Source organism: Podarcis cretensis, assembly GCF_951804945.1.
Source record: "Podarcis cretensis genome assembly, chromosome: 15".
Taxonomy (NCBI): Eukaryota; Metazoa; Chordata; class Lepidosauria; order Squamata; family Lacertidae; genus Podarcis; species Podarcis cretensis.
Genome location: NC_137185.1, coordinates 27,797,136 through 27,814,102, shown reverse-complemented (window position 1 = coordinate 27,814,102; position 16,967 = coordinate 27,797,136).

Below are 16,967 nucleotides of genomic sequence, written 5' to 3'. Positions count from 1 at the left end.
TGACCAGATAAATTGAGGATTTTGAATAAGGACCTTCAGGGAATCTGTTGTGTGAGCAAGATCAGTCTGTTCCATTTCCTTCCCGGGCCTCTCTAAATCACTTCTGGAAATGCATTTTAAGTGGAGGGGCTGGGATGATGGAGGAGGAGGAGAGATCCTCTTGGTGATGCCCAGGGAGGGGAGTGTGCACAAGGGACCCCCAGATTTTGAAAAGTCACCTCAGAGTTTTCCTGCAAAGAATGGCAGGAGAGGAGGCAGGGAGGGAGGGAGGGAGGTGATGCCGTTTTCCAAAGAGCCATTGCAGGTGATTACTTGACAGACCTGACAACCACTTTTGAGGAAGGTATTGTAATGATAGCCCCACTGAGTGGGTGGGAAACTTGCCCATCAGCAGAAGGAACCTCAGTTCCCCAGCGACATCAGCGCTTTTGACAAGCCTGTTGTGTGGAGCGTGTGCAGGATAATTTTTCACGTCCTTGTATTGTCATTTGGGGCACTTAAAGTGTCACCAAGATTTCACTACCCTAAAAGCTTATCTGTCAGTGTTGGTGAGTTATTCCAGCAAAAGGGTATCATCAACACCAACAATGGAAAACAAAAGGCGCCCGAGGTTTCAGATTCTATCGTGGCGAGTTCTTTATTTTCCAGGCTGCATCCGCTGTCTTCCAAAGGACAGCCACTCCACAAAGGGATGCTTCTCCAGGCTGGCTGGCTGGGAGAGGGTGGGATCCATGCTAAAACTCTCACATTAAACCTGGAATTAATTTAGTTTTCCCAACTGGAAAGACCTCTTGATTTTTCAGCCTCTCTTAGCTTGGGTGGTGTAATTCAATAGGTTCACAAACTGCAGAAGAACAATCCATTTCCTTTTGTGAAATTGCAGATGAAACAGCTGGGAAAGTCAGGGAAAGAAAATGCCCAAATATTTACTTTGTTTGTGTGGTGGTGAGGAGAATGCTGAAGCCAAATCCTCAAAAACACCCTGTGCCCTCCAGATTTTAATTTAGTTTTCTTAGTTTTATTATTTCAACCATTTATATATCTCTTAATGCCGCAGTGGCTAGGCAGCATGTAGTGAAGATGCAAAAGGCACAATGACTATAAAATCAGTTAAAATTAAGCATAATATTGGGGAAACTGACTTAAAATGCCTGCTGAAAGAAAACAGTCTTCACCAAGTGCCAGAAGTTCAGCATGGAGGGAAGCCTGTTTTGGACTCCAACTTCCATCATCCCATAGCCATTGGCTGTGCCAGGTGGGGTTGATGGGAATGGGAGTTCAACAACAACTGGCAGGTGGTCTGGTCTATGAATCCTCTTGCTGCAGCTGTAGATTTATAGTTTTATAAATTGGAACTTCAAAGAACAAACTGGCACACAAACACACATTTTTTTATGCAAAGGATCCTGGACTATGTCTTTGTCACGCATATCTAGAAGGATCGAGGTCCATTTAACTGACACAATGGTGTGTTGAAGTGATAAGAGGTTTTCTTGATGAGTAATCTCAAGCATTTTGAAACAGAGCGGGGATGGGATCCCTTCCTTTAATGGTATAATACCTTCAAAAGTATTGTTATCAATTGGGGGGGCAGTCTAAATGATATCTGTGGGCCCCATCCAGGCCAGTGATTCAGCATCAAGGAGGCTTAGAATCTAGTAGAAATGGCTACTGAACTGCTCAAACCATTTCTTCAGAAGACAATGGCCTTAGTTGGCCAGTTAAGTACCACCATTTCCATGTCCAAAAATGAGCCCTGTTGCCATAGAGACAAATGAACAGGCTTTTCCCACCACACCTGGCTGGATGCCATGTCATCCTAGGATGGAGTACAATAAGCCAAGGGGGACAGTATGTGCATGAGTTTTGGATGATGCTGTAAGCTTGTTTTGCTCTGTGCTGGCCTATGCCTTCGGGATCTCCTTGGGAACCTAATGGAAATACAAGATCTGCTGAGGTATTAGTGCTGTGAACCCCTCTGTCCAGGACTGTCTTAAGCATATGCGGCGCCAGGGTGCAAAGATCCACCCCCCCCCAGTTGCCCAGTCCCAGGTGTACAGGACTGTGGAGCCGGCCAGCTGCCTCAGCGTCTCACTGGCTTGGTTGCCCCCGAACTCGTGGTGCAGAGCCACCCGCAGCAGAAGAGCCCACCACAGTGCTCCAACCAACAGACGGGCTCTTCCCCAGACTCAACTCTCGGGCCCTGGACTCTCAGCCTGGCACCCCTGAGAGTCTGATGCCCGGGTGCCCCGCACCCCTAGCGCCTATGGGTAAGATGGCCCTGCCTCCGTCTTGTGCTCAGGTTGCATATATGTGTAAATAAAACTATATATTGTGAGGGCACCGCAGCCTCCACTGGCCTTCATTCCAAGGAAACTGAACTCTGGATAGATGCAAGCATTCCTGAAGTCTCTTGCCACTCAGCGATTGGGGTGTACACAACACTATAACCCCCTTTTCTCCCTGCCCCACCAGCCTCCCAGAGTAGCTCAGCCAATCTGCACCCAACCACCTTGCAAGCCAAGGCTCTCCTCTGCAGCTTTGTGCCATGCTTTCTAAGGTGCCAGGAGAAGAATACCAAAGGAAGAAGCCTGCCTTTGTGAGCTAAACAGACCCTAACATTCTGTTAACGATATTTATATGACACTCTGTCCAAGGAGACGGATTTACATATGTATTAAATGCATGTCAGCCCACTACAAGACTGCCATGTCGTATTTCATTTACACTGGGAATCTAGTGCCAGCACAGGTCATAAACAAACAACAACAACAAATTGTATAAGCATGCATAAAATATTTGTTGCAAATGCAGAAGTGAATAAAACAGGGCCTGGATGGATAGGGAGCCCAGGGGGCATATCAAGCCGGGCCGAGTCAGAGGGGAATCACTCAAGTGCCATTTGCAACTCATAATCAATCGAAAAATATTTTATTTCCTTACAACGTACACAGCAGCCGCCTGCACCTCCCACCAGACTGAGTGTGTAGTCCCTCTGTGTAAATTGATTCCTGTCTTTTTGATTCAGCTTTAGCTGATGCTGGAAGCCATGGGGAAGTCTTTCAGAGTTTCTTCCAGTCAGGGAAGGGCTATCCTAACAGCATTAGCTGAGACTCTAACTGGGGAGCTCTTGTTTTGGGGTCTGGGACTCTTTGGGAAGGGTGGGGGGAGAGGAAGCCACACAAGGCTGCATAGCAGAGTCTAGGGATATAGGAGATACTCATTCTGTTTGCATAGTAAGGCAAACTTACCAAATTGGCCCTTGGCAAATGGAAACAGAGCTACTCTTCAAAATGTGCCCTTCTCCAAGGTTGGTGACATTGTTTTCCAACCGAAAAAGAAGTGTGCACACAAAATAACGTTTATTTTAGTGGAAAATAGTGTACAAAAATGCATTATATTGAAGAAAATTGCTTGCAAAAATGCATTTATTAGACCGAATTGCACACAAAATGTGTATAGATTATCTCTCTCTCTCACACACACACAAATATATATATATTCATGATCTAATGTGGAAATGGGGATTAGAGAAAAAATGAGAAACCTAAAGGAACCAAAACTGACAGGTCCCTCCCTCCCTAACATAGACAACACAGTCCTCCCAAGAAGCAGGCACACATTTCATTTCAGTTAATGCAAAATGAAATCATAGCATTAGCTCATTCTGCCTGGGTGGAAGAGGATTTGAAGGGGTGAGGTGGCCCATGGTTTCCTTAATAACATGTACCCAACATCCTCTACCCCAGGCATGTCCAAATTCCGTTTCGGGGGCCTAATCCGGCCCACCGGTCGATTTAATCTGCCTCCCATGGCAGTATATGTCCTGGGGTAAAATCCTAAAAAAACCTCAGCAACAGCATGTTCACTTCATGAAATCTGGCCCTCTTTGAAGCGTTCTGACGAAGCAGGAAAGGCCATTTCACTGAACAGTGTCCTAAAGGGGTGGGAAGGTCCTAGGCGCTGTCCAAGGTCCAGAAAACTTGCTTCTTGACCTGGTTTCTGTTGGCATACTCATGATCCTCAAGCTCCCACAGAACTGGAGGTAGAGTTTGCAGACTATTGGCAGTGGGGCCCCACTACTAGATTCTCTGGTCTGAAGCTTTGGGGGCCATTCCACCTCTCTTGGGTGGCCCGTTACAACCTTTCCCAAAGCCTGACACAGAATGGCCACACCCCCAGGCCTTGGCTTTGAATTGCAGAGGAGTTATGGGGAAGGGTCAAGACCTCACACTTTGTGAGCAATGCTGGGCCTCCTCTCCCTCCACTTTTTCAAATACCTCTGCACCTTCCAGATGAGTCAAGAAGGAGGAAAGAGCCCTAACAGTGTGAGGAGTGCCTGGGGCTTCACAGGCAGACGGCATGAGAAGTGAGGATGGTGGTGCAGTCCATTCAGTGGATTTCTGGCCCCTGGAATGTGCCCAATCTGGGTGATCTCTGGCATAGGACACAGGCAAATGGACAAATGTAGAGTGGAGGGGCAACCCTTCGTTACACTTTTCGATACACTTGTGGGAGGGGTTGTTTGCTTGCCTGCACCGAAAGCTCACAAAGAGAAATTTCTGGAGGTTCTCATCCCAGGTGACACCTGCAGGCAATGCAGACATTCTTGTCAGAATTTTAGGGAAGGATGTGAATGGGCCGGTGACCTAGAAAGGAATCCCTACCTCTCCCAGGGTGTCAAAACACTTTAGCAGAGTGACAGAGGCTTTGCATGCCCACGTGTGCTCTAAGCCCTTTGGACAGATGAAGCAACCTCGTACTCCTCACGCTCCCGTCCCTTGTTATCTGCCACCGGCAACTCCTTGACTCCTGCCAATCTGAATCTTCTCATCATCTAGCAACATCCCTATGCAATCTGACAACGGAATCCCTTGCTAAAGCACACGGCCTGTTTGTTTTGCTTTGTGTTTCAGTGGAAGCAAAGGCCATTGCATTCTGGCCCCAAAAGCATGAATCACCCGGTGACAAGCAGGGAACATCCCGGTCCAGTGAGAGCAATGTGTGGGTGGTAGGTGGCTTTTCTCCGTATATCCAGTTGTGGGAGACAGGGTGCAGTCCCACTGAACTGTCTGTCGACATATGTGGATTTGGATATGGAGGAGCATCTGCAGCTAATAGAGTCATACGGTTGCCCAATGGTGGCTTTGCACTAGAGGGCTGTGTTTACCCAGACACAAAATGGGTTCTTTCCTATCCTCCCTACCTACTGCAAGGGGTTGCCCTTATGTCCAATCCTCCTCATCACCAGAGATGCCCCCAAACCCCAGGAGCACCATTTATGGGGTTGCAGGAGCCATAGTGAGTTGAGTCGATGGGTGAAAATCGGACGCTGTGACTTGCACTGCCTCCGTTGCTGGCTGGCAAGACCAGCAAGCCTTATCCTTCTGCCCTCTCTCCTGCTCTGGAACCATTTGTGGGAGCGGCAAGAAGAGACATCTTTATTGCTAATTCATTAAAAACACATAAAGAAAAATCTAACAGCAGATTAGCTTATGAGGGCAGTTTTTACAAGTGCACTGCAATTAGTGTATATAGAAAACAATTATTTCCTAGTAAAACTCTCCACTTAATCTCCCTCCTTATTTGCCCTCTATTGGATCTTCAATCACTCTCTTGCCTTTTAACACACACAGGAACACAAACCCCTCCGCCAGTATTCTCACCTGCTTACCCCAAAGCTCTCAGGTTTCACTGCCCATCTTACACTTCTGTTACTGCAGGGAACATGGACCCTTGCCAAAATGGCAATAAACGAGGAGCCATCATTCAGTTTGGTTTGCATAACGTTTCCGGTTCAAACACTTGCCTTCCTCATTTCACAGGAGGACTCAGCAAGTAGCAGGTTTGGGGTACATCTCTCTCAACCCAAGATTCTGCTGCCATCAGTGCAGACTAGGGATAGCTAGTGTGCTGTCCACCACATGGTGCTAAACTACAAGCCCCACCATCCCTGACCATTGGCTATGCTGGCTGGGCATGATGGGAGATGGAGTCCAGTAACCTTGAAAGGTGGCAGGTTGGCTAGACCTGGTACAGATAATTGATGGCCAATGGTCTCACACTGGGTGGGGGCAATTTCGCATCTTCCTTTTTCATTTCTAAACATTGCTGCCAGGCCTTTAAAAAAAGGCACTCTGGACATGCTCAGAGCAGTCTCGCTTTTTCACATTTCCCTTGAAGTCAAGAAAACTGTGCAGTTGAACAATCAATTGGCCTCGCCCAGTTCTCTGCTTGATGTCTGTCTTCTTCCAGTAGCTCAACAATGGCAACAAGAACCCTGACAAGAAGCAAACACATAATTGCGGTGATGCGTAATTCACTGACAAGACAATGGAGATTGTCTCAAACCACTCCCAGGGATGGAAGCTTGGGAGCAGAGACAACAGAAATGTTATTAATCTGTGGAGGGAAGGAAAACAAACAAATTAACAAGCTGCTCAACCCTTTCTTGTAAGTATCTTAGCAGAGAGAGAGGGGGGGGACAAATAGCCCTCTGGTTGCCCATCTGTCTATATTGCTGGCCAAGAATGGCTTATTGAACACACACACACCTTCTGCAGCAAGTGAACAATCCATGGCTCACAGACAGGGGTCTGTAATCTTCATTCATGCCCCCACCCTAAGCTCTGCTAATGTTGATTCCCCCACTTCTTATGCAAAGAACTGCTTGCTTACATTTCAGTAGCTAGGAATTTAACCATTACTAGAGGGGAGAGATTGTGGCAGCAGCAACAATGAAGAGTCTTGTGGCTCCTTAAAGGGTAACACACCCTGACTCCCTACCTAGAATTCCACAGTACTGATCTGGCCCTGCCCTCTTCATCTGGATAACCCCACCCCAAATTAGATCAGATGACAAAGTGTGGTGGCACATGGTAATTGATCTTTGGCAATGATATGGACCCCATTCTAAAAAACCTTGCATACAGCAAGCACATAGCTCCCCACAAAGATTTTCAACCCCATGCCTCTTTCTCCAACATATGCAGTTGGTGTTGATCAAGGGTGGAGAAGCTCAGGACCTGGGAATGAATGTGGCCCTCTAGACATCTTTATCAGGCCCTTAGGCTAGAACCAGCTTGAATGGCTTTGTCTCTGTTGGAAGCCGCCCAGAGTGGCTGGGGAAACAATACAAATAATAAATTATTATTATTACAAATCTCTGTGGACATACTTAAGTAACTTATTGCTCCAGATCTTCCTTGAACTTCCCAGCTCAATTGTTACCTAGAGCATGACCTTTTCGTTAGAGGGTTATTATTACACAGCTTTCGAAAACAAAGGAGGGCAGGTTAAAGCCCATACTGTTTAATTAGGCCAAACCTAATAATTAAGGCATAATTAAAGTTGGTATCAAGTAAAGATTCTTCTTAAGATTTTGGTTTTAGAGGCAGATTTTGTTCAATAATTCAGTTTGTTCTATCTTCAAAGATCCAAGACATGATAAAAGGAGATCTTATATCACTTATAGAAGCTATTTGGGCCTGACTTTTTTCATCCAATGGAAGAAGATAGTTGCATAAGCACCAAGTTCAGCCACCAAGAATGGTTCTTTAAAGCAGGTATGGGAAGACTTCTCTAGATGCTGCTGGACCACAACACTCATATTTCCTGGTCACTGACCAAGGTGGCTGGAGCTGATGGGAGATAGAGTCCAGTGCCATCTGGAGGACTGTAGATGTTTCACCAGCCCTACCCTACATGGGACCACCCTTCAAATCTGCCCCATGAAACCAAGACTATGACCTGCTCTAGGCTTCTCAGGAAGACCAGCGTAAAACACAGGGACAGTGTCAGATTGCTGTCAGCGGCTCCCGGCTGGTTGCCCAGGAAAGTATAAAGACAAAGGAAGTTTCTTACAGTCCTTTTTATTTCAAATTTTACAGAGAGAGGCTATAGAACCCAGTCAGTTGGATAATAATAAATTTAATAATAATAAATTTTATTTATATCCCGCCCTCCCCAGCCGAAGCCGGGCTCAGGGCAGCTAACAACAATAACAGTACAACAGTACAACACAACACAACACAACACTCTAAAATCATTCATTATAAAACTGATTCAATGGTGTTGTCCCAAGTGAATCTCCACCTCCTCCTCCTCATCTCCTCTATGGGTGCTGCTAAGTGTCCTCTGTCTTCGAGCTGTTGGCTCTCCTACATTTAAGGCTCACCTGGGTCTGGGAGATGGTGGGTCTGGAATGCTTTCCAGTGACACCATGTCAGCCAGCTGCTGTTCCAGCTCTGCCTGCTCCTCCTCTCCCATTATTTCCCCACTTTCCCCCTCATCTACCTCTGAGCTGTGACCTCCCGCAAACCACTGTTGTAAATCTATACTGTCTTCCTCTTCCTCCTCCTCCCTGGAAGGGTCAGGATGGGGAGGTGGTCTCCACCACTCCTCCTCCTCCTCTGCCCAGCCCCTGACATACAGAGGTCATTGTGAAGGCCCATAAAAGCCAACTATATTTGAGCCATCATAGGGTTAAGCATAGGGTTGCAGGTGGCACTGTGGGTTAAACCACAGAGCCTAGGGCTTGCCAATCAGAAGGTCGGCAGTTCGAATCCCCACAACGGGGTGAGCTCCCATTGCTTGGTCCCTGCTCCTGCCAACCTAGCAGTTCGAAAGCACATCAAAGTGCAAGTAGATAAATAGGTACTGCTCCGGCGTGAAAGTAAACGGCATTTCCATGCGCTGCTCTGGTTTGCCAGAAGCAGCTTAGTCATGCTGGCCACATGACCCAGAAGCTGTATGCTGCTCCCTTGGCCAGTAAAGCGAGATGAGCGCCACAACCCCAGAGTCATCCGCAACTGGACCTAATGGTCAGGGGTCCCTTTACCTTTACCTTTACCTTAAGGGTTAAGCACATCAAATTGAATTGTGCCTGCAATGTTAAAGGAAGCAAGAAATGCTGCAGCAATGGCACAATACATTCCCCTCCCCACAGGAAAGCAAGTTAGCACATTCTGTAGCAGCAGAAGCCATTGAACCGTCTTCAAGGACAGAAGAACATAATGAAGACTCGAATCCTGAATGATGGTTGCCGAATCAAAACCTGGAATAAAAGACAGATGCATACCTGAAGCATAACTATCCAAACATTGTATTAAAGGCCTTCAGTGATGGATACTATCTATTGATACAAAACCCTCTTGCAGATACCACCAGCTTTTTAACTCCTGCTCTTGCCATTGAAGGAGCTTCAGCTATGTGAGTTTTATGATGAATCTGGGGTGTCATTATGAGAACATTCATAAGAAGTGACAGCACTTTGGCTCAAAGATGCAACAATAACATACCTGAACAGGCCTCTTGATGGAGGATTTTGGCAGGGGTGCAGGCAATTTTGCAACCCCACCTGCGTCCCAGAGCAAGCGATCCATATTGCCGGCTTCCCGAAAAGCACACGGAAGCAATCACCACCTTTTGACAGCAGACAATTAACTCCTCTGGAAAATGTGTGGCCAGATAAATCCCATAATGCATGGCTGCTGGACAATTCAACTGATGGATGGCATGAGACAGAGTCTTTTGACTTCTGAGGACCCTGGCATCAAGCCAGTCTGCAGCAGCAACGATGGAAGGATGAATGCCACCAACCTGCCGCCAGTCTAACGGCTGCTCAGTGACCTCTGTGATGTGACTAATTTCCCACTGGACAGATGACAGGGCTGGGGGGGGGGGGGAAATGCCTGGGTCCCAGTCACTAATTGCCATTTCATTTGGAGAAGAGTTTTGGCTGCAACAAAGCCTGGGAGGCTAATTTGCTTCTAGGTCACATTTGAGTAACGCTGTTGATACAGTCCTTCCTTTTGCCTGTTCTGAAGCTCCTGGCCTTCAGTTTCATTGGACGACCCTCACTGGGTTCTCAAATGATGATGAGGGAGGGAGAGAGAAAAACAAGAACTCTCTGTCCGCTTCCTCTACGCTATGAAATTGTGTACCAGTTTGGAAACCCAGCAGACCTTCAAGATGCAAATCCAGATTTTGAATATTCAAATGTCAAATGTAATCAATGCTCACTTATGAGGGACTAAGGCTGGGCCCCTGCTCTGAAGCTGGTTCTGCAGCTGCCCGAAGAGACCACAGCTTAAAATTGGGTAAATTCATTCATAGCGGAGAGAAAGTTCTGTGATGCAGCAGGATATTGTATAATAATGGCAACAAGGGAGGTCTGGGAGTTCCCCATTTGTTTACATATTAGAAGGTGTTCCAAGTCAGGAATTTTGTGTCTTTCATTCAAGTTCCAGGAGGAAAACCATGGACTGATATAGAACTGGAAGATCAGAAGTTTAGGGTATGGCCTTTTCTTACTATTATCTAGAATTAATTTGCAAGGTGAAAAGCCCTTAATTTGACAGGTTTAAGCAACATGGTTGTGAGTTATGTTGTTTTATGTGTGATGTGACAAATGAAAATTAATAAAAACTTTTTTTTATTTAAAAAAGGAGGGGAAGGGGGAAGAGACTGGCTTCCACAGTGTTCCATAGCAGGTAGAAATCCATTAAGCAAAACCACTAGGAGGTTTCATTACAACCAAATGCTGTGAAATAAATGAAATAATTTTTTGTTGATATGAAAGAAGGTTTATCAAAGGCAGTTTGATAGGGCTTGTCATGGCTGCTGTTTAAAAGAAAACACCCACTGGGAATGCCTTAAGCATTTTAGATCCCATTCCAAGTGTTAAATCTAGTGGTTAAATTTTAAGTCAGCAATATGAATGCACATAATACAGGGTTGTGCTTTTTTAAAAGAAAAGAAAAGAAAAGAAAAAAGTTTAGATCAGACAGAATACATTGTTTGGAGTGGTGTAAACATTCAAATTAGGATAACCTCAACCTGTATGTAATGACATACATTTCCTTGGCTGCCTACCTTGACTGCCCACTTCTACCCTGCCCACCTGTTTCCAGGTGTCCCTGTGTGGCTTCTTCCTCATCTCTGAGGAAAGGCTTTTCCATTCCTTTCTTTGCAAACTCTAGAACTTCTTAAGGACACAATAATTTGCAAAAAAACACCTGTTTGGGGGCTTTGCTGGCTCCAAAGATATAGGAAATGGAAAGGGTGCCATCTGCTGACAGCCAATAATATTTCACTTGCATTGCCAACCAGTTTAGTGCATTTCAATGGTGAAAGGGTGCAGCTCCTTTGTGCATTAATAAAGTCTTGCAGGACCACTAGCCCTTCGAAAGGGTGGTTGTGATTGATTGCAGATGAGCCACCGGTCCTTCACTTACTGTTTGTACACAGGCTGCCTTCAAGCGCTCTCTCTCCCATTTTTGATGTGCACAAGAAATGCAGTTTTACATATGCTTCTAGCAGGTTTTTAAGTTGCTTGGTAGCCATATAAGGAAATCTGTTTGGAATGAAAGAAAAAAAGTAAATTGTTCATTTTGATGAATTCACGGGGTGAGCTGTTGTCTTTCAGTCCCTGAACACTCTAATGAGCATAATAACATTGACCCTGGTGCCACAGGGCACCAAAAAGCTATGTTGTTTATATGCTAACTGGCAATTCCTCTGGTGCCCAGAGGTTATAGCATCTTTAGGCATTTCAGTTCCTTGTGACATTTCTCAAATGATTAAATTGAATCTAAATAGATCGGTGACAAATCTCTCTCTTGATTTGGAAAGATGGGTTTTACTTGGGCATAGTGTTTGGGGTAAGGCTAATATAATTTAAGAGGAACGTTTTATCACGGATAATTTATGTGTTTCATGGTATTCCTTTCTATATCCCCCAAGTGTATTTTCAAAGGCATTTCAGTTTACATGGGGAGGGGGGTTCCTGCTCACCTTGTTTTTCACTTTAAAAGACTCCGCTGCCATTTTAAAAGGGAGGTTCAGTTTTCCAGATCTTATTTTATATTGTACCGCTTAGTCCGTACAAATGGTTGGAGAGTTTCTCTTTCTGCAAATGAGTAATCTTGGAGATGGCCTATTTTGCACCTCTCTTTGGATGAATGGCATTCGGGTTTGCATACACATTTCCACCTGCAATGACATCAGACAGGAAGCCATGGGGTTTAATGCTTCATCAGTTACATTCTCACCCACCCCCTAAAGATCCCACTGCCCTTTCTATTTCAGAATGCGTGCTCGTCAGTTTCATACACTGCAATAGTTGGTTTCATTTAGATACACATTTAGACTTTTGGAATGCCTATATTGATGCACATGTTTAAAACTGATGGAATCTTGTTATTGCCAGTGTTGTGGATTTTGTGATTGTTGTGAATAAACACAACAATTTTGCCAAAGGCAAAAGAAAAGCACACACCAATAAATAAATTTCAGAAAGGGGCAAGATTGGACGTAGATGCACAAAGCATCCTCCCCTCTCCAAAGCAAGACTTCTTTGTGCTCCACTTCCCTCCACCTTTCTTCCCACCCAGGACCACCCTTTCCTCTGCCTGCCCCTCAGAGCCAGTGCATCACACAGGACTGTGGACCTCAGCAGCCACAGCCTCTCCTCCTCCTCCTCCTCACCCACTCTCCAGAAGCTGCTACGAGCTGCCCAAGGGAGGAGGTTCACAGCAGAAGCCATGGAGAGGCAACAAGATGTTCCCTCACAGCTGGCTCACCCTCCTTTCTGAGCCTGGCAGCGGCAGCACTGGCGAGGGGAAAAGGGACATACAGTGGTACTTTGGGTTACAGACACTTCAGGTTACAGACTCCGCTAACCCGGAAGTAGTACCTCAGGTTAAGAACTTTGCTTCAAGATGAGAACAGAAATTGTGCAGCGGCAGTGGGAGGCCCCATTAGCTAAAGTGGTACCTCAGGTTAAGAACAGTTTCAGGTTAAGAACGGACCTCCAGAATGAATTAAGTTCTTAACCCGAGGTACCACTGTACTGGGATCAAATCAGCAGCCAGGATGGCTTTCATAATTCTAGGACTGTTCCTGGAAAATCGGGACAGTTGGAGGGTATGCCCTTATGTTTTCATATTCTCTCTCTCTCTCTCTCTCTCTCTCTCTCTCTCTCTCCCTTTTAAACCACATACATATCCTAAGACCCAGCCCCCATCATCTTAATTTGTCCAAAGGCAAATTTGCGTCATGGGCCTGTGCCCCCGAGTCCTTTAAGTACCCCAGGAATCAGCTTCAATCGCTCTTCAGGGAGGGAAAACCCATGCATGAGATGTCATTGCGCCGCTCAGCTTCAGCCCCTGATGGAAGATGACAAGGAATCGGATGTTTCTGGGAGAGAAAATGCAATGATGAATCATATTAGGCTATTTCATTTCATTTCGTAAGCAGAGGATGCTTGGAGTCATATGTCTTGCCCAATGGGTGTTGTCTTTCGAGCTTTCCAGATTTTCTTGATCGGCTTCAAGTAACTGTCATGTGAAATTGTAATGGATGTAGGAACTTGCAATTTGCCTGGCTCCGTGCCAGACTCCAGACCCTGGGATAGATGACCCAGCCTTCGATTTCAATAGGAAAATGCATTATAGATGCAAAGGATTCCACCATTCATGAACAAAACAGGGGATGTGGCATGCCCTTCTTTCAGATGAAATTAAGAGTTTTGAGAGGCATCTGTCTTACAGGCACCAAATAAGGTTACCTTAGGATTGTACCACTTTAGGATTGTACCACTGAAAAGCCTGTTCTGTTCCCCTTCTTTTCTTTGAAGGTAGATTGTACCTGAAGCAATCTCCAAGCGCAGAACATAGTACACGAGTGTACTGTAAATTGTCGAAAAGCTACTTTGCTTTAAAGTTTGTCTAAAATATCTCTTCCCTCCAATCAAATGCATTTGCTTATCCATAACATAGAAGAAACAACAACAACAACAACAGTTTTATTATTTGTACTCTGCCCATCTGACTGGGTTGCCCCAGCCACTCTGGCAGGCTACCAACATATATAAAAGCATAATAAAATATCAAACATTTATAACTTCCCTATATATAGATATATTCTAAAGGTTGTATAGTTACTTATTTCTTTGACATCTGATGGGAGGGTGTTCCACAGAGTGGGCACCACTGCTGAGAAGACCCTCTGCCTGGTTAATAATAATAATAATAATAATAATAATAATAATTTGTTATTTATACCCCACCCATCTAGCTGGGTTTCCCCAGCCACTCTGGGCAGCTCCCAACAGAATATTGAAAATAGAATCAAACATTAAAAACCTCCCTAAACAGGGCTACCTTCAGGTGTCTTCTAAAAGTCAGATAGTTGTTTATTTCCTTGACATCTGATGGGAGGGCATTCCACAGGGTGGGCGCCACTACCAAGAAGGCCCTCTGCCTGGTTGCCTGTAACCTCACTTCTTGCAGTGAGGGAACTGCCAGAAAGCCCTCGGAGCTGGACCTCAGTGTCCGGGCTGAACGATGGGGATGGAGACGGTCCTTTAGGTATACTAGGTATACAGCTGTCACATATGGGGATCGAACCTGTGACTTTGGTATTATCAGCACCACGCTGTAACCAACTAAGCTATTGCATCCACTGAACTAATTATGATTAAACAGAAGCTGGCTCCATCAGCGAGAGGGCGGTGTCCAAAGTTGTCTAGCATAATCCTGGCTTCCTTTAAAAGTCTAACTAGACAAGATGATGGATATCCATGATTCCATCTCCAGTCTCCTCAAATTGTAAAGATTAGCATTTACATGAAGCATGTCAGTTTCTTATAATGGCTGTTATAAAGCACAGCCTGTCCACCAATTCAGCAGAGCAGGCCTGACTTATAGGCAGGCGAGGATCTTTTCCCTTTTGGTATTTGCTTTCCTTCACTCAAGCACAGAGCCAAAGGAACTGTTGCGAACTTTACTCAAAGAGTAAAGCTTTACTCAAGCATAGAGCTGAAGAGATAAATGCCAGGGGAACAGCTGCGTTCGGTGTCGTCGCCGTTCCTTTGAGGTTTTCAGCATGCTCAAACAGCTACTCCCAACAGGGCACTGCATGAATTAATGCGTTTGTGGGGAAAATATTATTGCTCGTGTGTATTTTTAAAGCAGCACCAGTGTGCCTGCCTCTTCACAATGAAATGTAAGTAAACAAAGGACAGGTTCTAGGTCTTGTGCATTTACAGTCTAGCTTCCAAGAATGTTTGAGGCAGCAAAAGAAGGGGAACGGAGGGAGAGGAGGAAAAGGAGAGACCAGTTGGAACAAGTGCAGTGACGTGTCCTGAGGGCTTGCTTCCACTATGTGAGGGCAACCAGATTTAGCCAAAGGAAAACATGGGTTCTAAGTAGGTGTGGGGAACCTTTCACCCTCCAGATAATAATAATAATTTACTATTTCTACCCTGTCCGTCCGGCTGGGTTTCCCCAGCCACTCTGGGCAGCTCCCAACAGAATATTAAAAATAGAATCAAACATTAAAAACTTCCCTAAACAGGGCTGCCTTCAGATGTTTTCTAAAAGTCAGATAGTTGTTTATTTCCTTGAGATCAGGTGGGAGGGTGTTCCACAGGGTGGGTGCCACTACCAAGAAGGCCCTCTGCCTGGTTCCCTGTAACCTCACTTCTCGCAGTGAGAGAACTGTCAGAAGGACCTCAGCGTCTGGGCTGAATGATGGGGGTAGAGACGCTCCTTCAGGTATACTGGGCGGAGGGCATTTACAGCTTTGGAGATCAGTACCAACACTTTGAATTGTGCTCAAAAACATACTGGGAGCCAATGTAGGTCTTTCAGGATCGGTGTTATATGGTCCTGGTGGCCACTCCCAGTCTAGCTGCCACATTCTGGATTAGTTGTAGTTTCCGGGTCACCTTCAAAGGTAGCTCCATGTAGAGCGCATTGCAGTACTCCAAGCCAGATGTTACTGAACTACAATTCCTATCAGCTCCAGTGAGCATAGCCAATGCCCAGGGATGATGATGGGAGTTATAGCACAGCAACTCTGGAAGCCAAAGATTTCCCACACCTGGTTTTCAAGATGGTTTGGAGAGAAAAGAAGGGAAGGTGGTATCAGGCAGATATTGTGGGAATCAGCTCCAGGAATAAAGAGCAGCCAAGGAGCAAGGACCTTTTGGGTGGCTGAAGGAGGTAGAGTAGAAACAATAGGGTCATGGACAGAGAGTGTATGAGAAATAAAGGCATAAATTTGGGGGGAGTAAGGATGTGAAAGGAGATGGGGAGTTAGTTCAAGGAGTTGGGCAAATAAGCCAAACCACAGCCATGAGATTACTGCTGCCTTGACCAGAGGAAGGTCCTGACCCCAAAGAAAATAATGAAGGAGTTTCTATATCTTGCACTTCATTCAAGTGCAGGATGCACCTAATTCCGCAGAGGAGTTACAAGAAGATGAAAGATTGCAAGTTTCGAAGCTCAACAAGCACACACACACTCAGCACTTCAAGCCGGGGAGTCTGATTTTTTGTTTCCCTCACTTTGCTTTTTGCCAAGATGCATAACAAATTGGTAATAAATCAAGAGCCTAAATGATTTGGGAGGCAGGGGAGAAAATCTGCTTTGCAAATGACCATAAACAAATTTCATGACAGGAGACTCAGTAGATGTTTTGGAGTAGTGAGCTTAGCATCCCTGCACTTAGGATATATGATAACTGTATGTCACCGGCTAATGAGTCAAACGTTGCAGAGATGCAGGAAGTGGACACCATCCTTTGCCAATACAGAAAAGAAACAAGCTGACAACAGATTTCTTTTGCTAGAACTATTCCACTTGTACCAAGAACTTTAGAACCATACAGTGCAAGTTTAGAGCTCATTTCTGTGTTCTTTGCTTCCAGGAAAAGAAAAATCAGTTTGCAAATAATATGGAAACGAGTGCTAAACCTGCACTGTATTCAATTATAGTTCCAGGCGTGACTTTTACATTGTGCGAAAGCTCAAATATAGGTGGAAATTAACAGTTTGGGGAATGTTGTGGAAATGGAATAGACCGCCATGTGAATGCAGCTCACACACAGAGGGGTTCCTGTACATAGGTCCTCCTTCTACATCTTAGTTTACTAGTTAAAAAACAGATCTGTACTTGCAT